Genomic DNA, 7,358 nt, shown 5'->3' on the forward strand with positions numbered 1-7,358 from the left:
GTGGACAGAGCAAACTCGAGCAAATTACGTCGGCTCTCCAGTTTTGTTGAAGTCACAGTGCAACATGGCATCATGACTTCGCGTAAACATACACGCCAACTTTCTTAAGCCAAGCGGATAGCTCATAATGTGTACAGTACGCATTATGAGCTATCCGCGTGTCTACGCTGTATATAGCATACTTGGCATGTTATCGCAAGAGGAACGTATAAATGTATTATTATTATAGTATAAAGAAAGCTACGTTGAGTTTAGGAAAAGAAAACCAGGTTGGGTTTAGGAAAAGAAGAACGGGGTTGGCTTTACAAATAGAAGAATAGGAAACGCCGCACATGGGACACAACTCCGCTCTCCTGGGTGAAAGTCCTGTGTTTTACCCATCCACCACCCCAACCAACCTGCCTATGCGGATTTTCGCATAGGGAGGTTTCAATTTCGGCATCAATTCACACGCAATCGCAAGGTAATGTAAGTCAATGGAGGCCAAACGGCATTGATAAACACTAAAAAGTGAGTGTGCGTCTTGATAACACGCCGATAATGACATACAAAATGGCGTGTCATACATACGCCATTTCATGAGATCAGTCTGCACAGTGAGTCACGGAAATGCCGATAAAGTGGTTGCAATTGTTATTACAGTTTTCAAAACTTCACGCAGACAGCGTTTGCTGCGATATGATATTAATGGCGAGGCGAAAGCGGTCGCGGTGCTGTTGACATTACACTTCCTCTGAGACAAGCAGGCACAACAGTGGTTTCTATGCCCTGGTGACTGACTGACAGGCTGAGGTTGTAAGGCAAGGCAACTTTATTTCTATAGCACCTTTCAGCAACAAGGCAATTCAAAGTGCTTTACATGAAACATTAAAGAGCAATTCAAATGATGAAAATAAAACAGGCTAAAATAGAATAATATACAAATAGAGAGTAAAAGTTAGAGTGCAGTGTAATAAATTAATATTTATTTGATTTAATAAGTTGTAGGGATGGGTTTGGGAGGAGAGAGGGAGGGGTTTTATTTTTGTTTATTTTGTTTTGATTGTAAAATGTTCTAAATATATAACAAAAATGTTAATAGTATAAATAGATTTGGAATTATTTTTACAACTGAAAATATTTTTTTAATAATACAGAGAGGAAGTACCGAAAAAAGGTACCATTGGGTACCGGAACCGAATTTGAGGTATCGGTACCGGTACCGATAAAAATGTGAAAGGTACCCAACCCTAATGTATATACACAACTTACTAATACAGACAATAAGGGAACATCTGCACCCTGTCAGGATCAAAGGTTCACTTCTAACATTCAAATCTTATTTTATATAATCATTGGGTATTTATTACTTTAGCTATTTATGTCTTATTTCCCATCATTTCTGTTTGTTGTTTTTGTAATCTCTCTCTCTGTATTTTGTGTTCTAGTTTAAATGTTTTCTCTGCATGAATGTGTCCCATCCCTTGTTTTAAAGCCAGTGTATACCAGGCTGTATTAAAGCCAATGATGAAATGATCATATGCATATTAAGTGTGTGTGTGAGCTGAAAGCTACGCTCCTCTCCGTGTCCTCTGGTTCACAGTGACTACAGCAGCACAGAGCATCAGCAGCAGAACACTGAGCACTGAGCATTGCACTTTGAAGAAGGTGGAGTAAATCCCAAAGGGCTCCATGTACACTAACCGAGTTCTCGCTGTTGACTCACACTGACAATCTTTTTCATAAACTGCACACCAGTACTCCCCTGCATCTCCCGCTGAGATATTAGAGATAACCAGGACACCTGTATTATAGTACCTGATCACTCTGCTCATTATCTGATACCTTAAACTAAGGATTCTTCCCTCTGTTCGGTTCGACTTCATAAACCAATCATGCTTCTTATCCTCTTCCCAATCTCTGCATCTGAGGGTGACTTCTTCTCCCTCTGAGAAGAGCTCTACAGCAGGTGGGCACACAAACAGATGATACGTTTGCTCTCTGATAGAAGCTTTACAGGAGTACCAACCTGAGTGATTTAACATTAGAGATGAAAACACAAGCGAGTAGTTTTGGTCTACTGAAGGAACAGTCTGGTTTTGTAGTTCTAGGTCAGTGATGGAGTCTGTTCATCAGTGGAGTCAGTGATAGTGCACGGCAACACAGCGGTCTCTCCCACTGAGTGGTAGATTACCTCATACCGTACTCTCAACAGTACAGTGTGACTGCTAACACACTGCTGTTGGTGCATCACCAGACAGTTGTACCGTGTAAGGTCTGTTGCTGTGAAGTTGGATACACGAAGAGCTGATGTGTTTGTCACCGCTTGGTATCTTCCTCTAACATTGTCCATCACTGATGTCGTATTGTCCCTAAAAACTCTGCTCCATATTTCTTGCTCATATCTAGAGTCCTGTTTGAGCCACTGGATATCCAGATTATCAGCTGCTCCCTTACATGTCACGTCCACTGTTTCTCCAAGTCTCGATCTAATATATCCCTGATCTATTGAAGTACAAACAGTAATAGTAATGTTGTTCTCATGCGTCACGTTGCCCTCAGTCCAACACTCCTCTTGGTACGGGCCGGAGTCTGAATGGGTCAGGTTGAGGATGGTGTAAGAAGAAGTATTCACCGTGCTGACAAGTCGTTGTTTCAAGTGTTCAGGTACTGAGGAGTTGTTGGACCAGAGGTCAGAGGTGTTCCACAGGACAAGTTTCTCCTCACCAACAGATCTGGAGATCTGAACAGGGAGGAGTTTGTGTTGTTGGGGAGGTTGAAGATGTAAGAGTCTCTTTCCTTTTGGATGATGATCCGTTCTTCTGCATGGATTTTGTTGATGAGAGCAAACAGCAGAAAGGAGAGCTCTGTGACTGCAGCCATTTTGCTCCGAGCTCGACAAACACTGACACCACTCAGCTCATACGCTCTACGCCAACCCTCATCAGCAGCTTCTCTTTTTCTTTTTTTAACAAACATGACTTCTTTATCTCATCATCAGAGGAAACTTTGCAGCATCAGCTCTCTATCCAGTAATCAATGTCCTTTATGACTCTAAAACCACGGAGGCTGATGTGTCTTCATACACACATTATTCAGAGAGGAGAGGAAACAAGCAGAGATAAGAGAGTGTGTGTGTGTGTGTGTGTGTGTGTGTGTGTGTGTGTGTGTGTGTGTGCAATAAAATACATGTATGTGATTATTGATTCATTATTTGTGCAACAAGCATTCAACTATTTATGTCTGTGGATAACTTAATTTAAGTCAGGGATTTTTACAAAAGGCTAAAAATGCAAACAAGACTCTTCAGCATCCTAATAAATAAGTTTTTTTTTACTTACTTGATTAAATGTGTTGCATTAGTTTGGACCAAGTGTTAAATTCAGATCTAACCTGGCAAATGAGGAGCGGGCGACTCAACGCCCCGATTCTCCAAAGTCTCCGCAACGCTACCAGAATGCATTGCACGGCTGCTCCCGTAGAAATTATTTGGAAGCGTGGAACTGACGCTGCAATGGACACGTATGCTTTGAGTCGCCCGCTGCTCATTTACATAAAGTTGAATCCAGCTAACTTTATGCAAATGAGGAGCGGCCGGCTCGACTTGACGCCTCTCAAAAGCTGAAAAAAATCTTAAACTGTTAAACTAACCATTGTCGATCTGAAATAAAGACAGATTCAGAAACGGCATAGCCTATTCCTCGCTTAAAATGTTTTCAGAAACACATTTCGGTGAACTATTTTCGTTAAATAAGAGATCATATTCCGAACTAACCGCCATTATGGTCGGTTTTCAAAATCTGGGAGCAGCCAGCCCACGTGACGCGTTCGTCCAATCAGCTGCAGCCATCGTAGTTGTAGGAAGGTATAGACTGTTTTCTTTGCTTGTCAGTGGTCATTGAAGAGAAACTGGTGGCAAGCCGCCCACTAGTGTGCAATGCTAAAAAGCGGGGCGATCCCATCCGTGAAAACAACATGTAAATGGACTGCATGAACTGCCATTTTGTTGATTGACTGAGCCTCTGATTTTAGTATTATTTGGCCTCTTGTCCTGGTGAAATCAGCTCGTACAGCAGATGTAAAGGAAATGATTTGACCTTAAAGTGATTGTGAATTGCAGTGTAGTGAAATGGTGGAAGTTGTCGCATGGATGCCTCAACTACTGAGGGAAATATGCAGCCCAGTCTCATGGCAGTTCGTGAAATGGTCACGTTATTGAATCTATTGATTTGTGTACTGAACAGGTTAATGTCGTTATTTGTGTGTGGTGAGGACGAATTTTCAGGTAAGGGACCGTTCGGTATTTATGGAATGGACCACCGGAGGAAAATAGGGGAGGGTCATGTATTTTTATATTTTGCTGAGGGGAGGGTCATCCAACATTTTTTAGTCTGGGTGGGGGGATCACCCAACTTTTTTATTCATGAAAAGAGCAAAATTTCAAAGTGGCTTGTTTGGTGCATATTTATCCATGTAGCTCTCAGTCTCGGCCCCCTAGCAGATGGTCTGACCCCATACGCGGAGTTTGCTGGGGGGGCAGGAGGAGCACTGTCCCCCTGGTGGCTCAAACGGGTAATTGCATTGTTTAAAAAATTAGTGGAATAATTAAATCTGGCATGACCAGATATTAAATAAATATCTTAAATAACACAAAACAACTAAATGGTGATAGGTTATACATCAGAGTTCATATACTGCTTTAGTAAAAAAAATATTACCTGGCTGACGATGGGAGCAGCAGGACGCAAAAAAACGAAAATTACTGTTGCACTAGTCTGGACATCTTGCCGTGCCAACCTTGCAATAAAGGTTTCCTAAATGCCATGTATATAAATGTGATGTCAGCTTACTAATTGATTGTGGGTTTTGTGTAGATTTGGACTTTTATACGTTTATTCCACTTTGTTTAAACGGCGAAGTGGAGAGGCCTCGTTCACCTGTTTGGAGCTGGCTGGTGAATGTGACACCTTGCTGGATACACCGTGTCATTTACCTTTTTGTGGATTTACTGATCGCTGTGGATTACTTTTTTTCGTGTCATTGGATTACGGCAAAATGCAGATCTTTTTTCTAAACGTGTCTTAACGTTTTATGGTGTGACTGCGCTTGGTTTCTGCGTTTGGAGAGACATCTCAACAGACTGTAGGTCCAACACTGATTGTTCACCGTTACATTTTAGTTGAATTTAAGCGTCTGTCTATTGCGTTCCAAAACAGCCGTGTCGTGATTGGTTTTCATAAGGGCGAATTGTTAAATTGTTACAATGTAACTTAAAAACTTTAAAAATAAACCACCAGTGTTGAATTGGTTATATCCCAGCGTCCTTTGCTGAATGGTCTCAATGTTTTATTGTTTTATTTCATATGAATACTAGTTTACTAGAGGAGTAACTTAGTATCTGAAGTAATGCAGTAATGCAGGAAGTGTGCATTTAGTTTCCATGCTTATTGTGTTTCCACAACAATGTTAGTGAGTAAATCTACTGAAATGGCCACCACACCATAACAGAGGAGTGGGATGTGTGGTGTGCAGAGGTTAACAGGTGTATGTCATGGCTGTAAAAATCAAATGGTGTCTGTGCTTCTTTGCTTAGTGCAAACTTGCACGTGAGGGGAGGGTCATTCCTTTTTATCAAATCATTTTGGAGGGTCATAGGAAAATTATTACTGACAAGGGGAGGGGCACGTCTTTTCAGGTTAGAGGCCACAAAACTCCTCCAGTGGCCCCTTAATTAAATAACGACAACAGTCCCTAATGTATTTCAATGGGAAGCATATTTCGTGATCACAGAACGATTACAGTAGCGAGTAATATTGATAAGGCGAAAATCCTAACTCGGCCTCACGCCAGTTCGTGAAATGGTCACGTTATTTTGATTTATTGATTTGTGTACAGTTCACGATTTTCGAACGTGACCATTTCACAAACTGCCATGACACTGGGCTGCTCTGGGGGACGCAGAGACTGGGCTGAAAATCCATGCAGGGAGGTTGGTTGGGGTGGTGGATGGGCCAAGAAACACAGGACTTTCACCCCGGAGACCGGGGATCGCGTCCCGCGTGTAGCAGTTCCTTATTCTCTTTCTAACCACAACCGTCCCGTTGTTGGCGTCTCCTGTGTGTGACGGTTCCTTTCCCCGTTCTTCTTTTCCTAACCACAACCGTCCCGTTGTTGTGGCCGGCGTGTGGCGTTTCATTTCCCCGTTGTGGCGTTTCATTTCCCTGTTGTTGCGTCCACTGTCATGGAAAATCGTGACCTGTACACGAAATAAACGAGAAAATCGTGACCTGTACACGAATCAATAAATCAAAATAACGTGACCATTTCACAAACTGGCATGAGACCCGGTTAAAATAGTCTCTTTAGCAGATACATGCTCCACTATGTTCCACAACTAGTCTCTAACTCTGTCTGAAGCTAAACCACTCTGCGGACCTGCTGTGGACTGCATAGTGGAGCAATAATTCAAAATGTACATTGTTGTCCATTGTTAATATAAAAATTGATAAGTGCAGCTTTGGGGTTAGAATACACTGATTTTACAGTTGGAGGAGGGGGTTTGGGTTAGACAGGTTGAGTGTGTGTGTGCGTGTGTGTGTGTGTGTGTGTGTGTGTGTGTGTGTGTGTGTGTGCGTGTGTGTGTGTGTGTGTGTGTGTGTGTGTGTGCGTGTGTGTGTGTGTGTGTGTGTGTGTGTGTGTGTGTGTGTGTGTGTGTGTGCGCGCGCACACACAATATCTAAACAGCACTTAAGTAAAAGCCAAGCTCGCTGGTGTAAATATCTCCCAGCAGTGAACTCATTATGTCCCATTAAAACACCATCAATTTCATTTACTCTGTGTTTTTATGGAGAATGAGCAGCGCAGAGCCACTGAGTGATTTAGGCTTGCAGCAGAGAATCTGCCTCCGAAGCCTTTATTCTATTCCTGTTTATTCACATGGCTAAGCCTACTGCTTTTCCTCTGCTCTGATCTGTCCCCCCCATTAGTGTTTCAAGATGCTTCCAAACCTTTACATATAACCTTGTTTTATAAAGGACTGAGTAGGCAGATTTCCACCAAGGTATATTTACACATTAATTACTCTATCTAATATCAGAGGAATATTGGAGTGACATGATGAAAGAGGAACAAAACAGAAAACTGCGATTAGTGTGGTCACTGTAAAGTACAGCAGACACAAAATATGTCATAGGGGATTTAAAAAAAAATACTATAAAATGCACAATGAAGCTAACACAATAATAAACATCACAAAAACATGTTAATTTGAATGCAACTGTAAGTACAAACATGCATGCATAACTACAACATAAATAATGAATTAAATACTGAAGAAATCAAGAACAATGCCCTTTACGGTCTTGTCTTTATAGTCAGTG

This window comes from Sander lucioperca, chromosome 5 (assembly GCF_008315115.2).
Source record: "Sander lucioperca isolate FBNREF2018 chromosome 5, SLUC_FBN_1.2, whole genome shotgun sequence".
In the NCBI taxonomy this organism is placed as follows: domain Eukaryota; kingdom Metazoa; phylum Chordata; class Actinopteri; order Perciformes; family Percidae; genus Sander; species Sander lucioperca.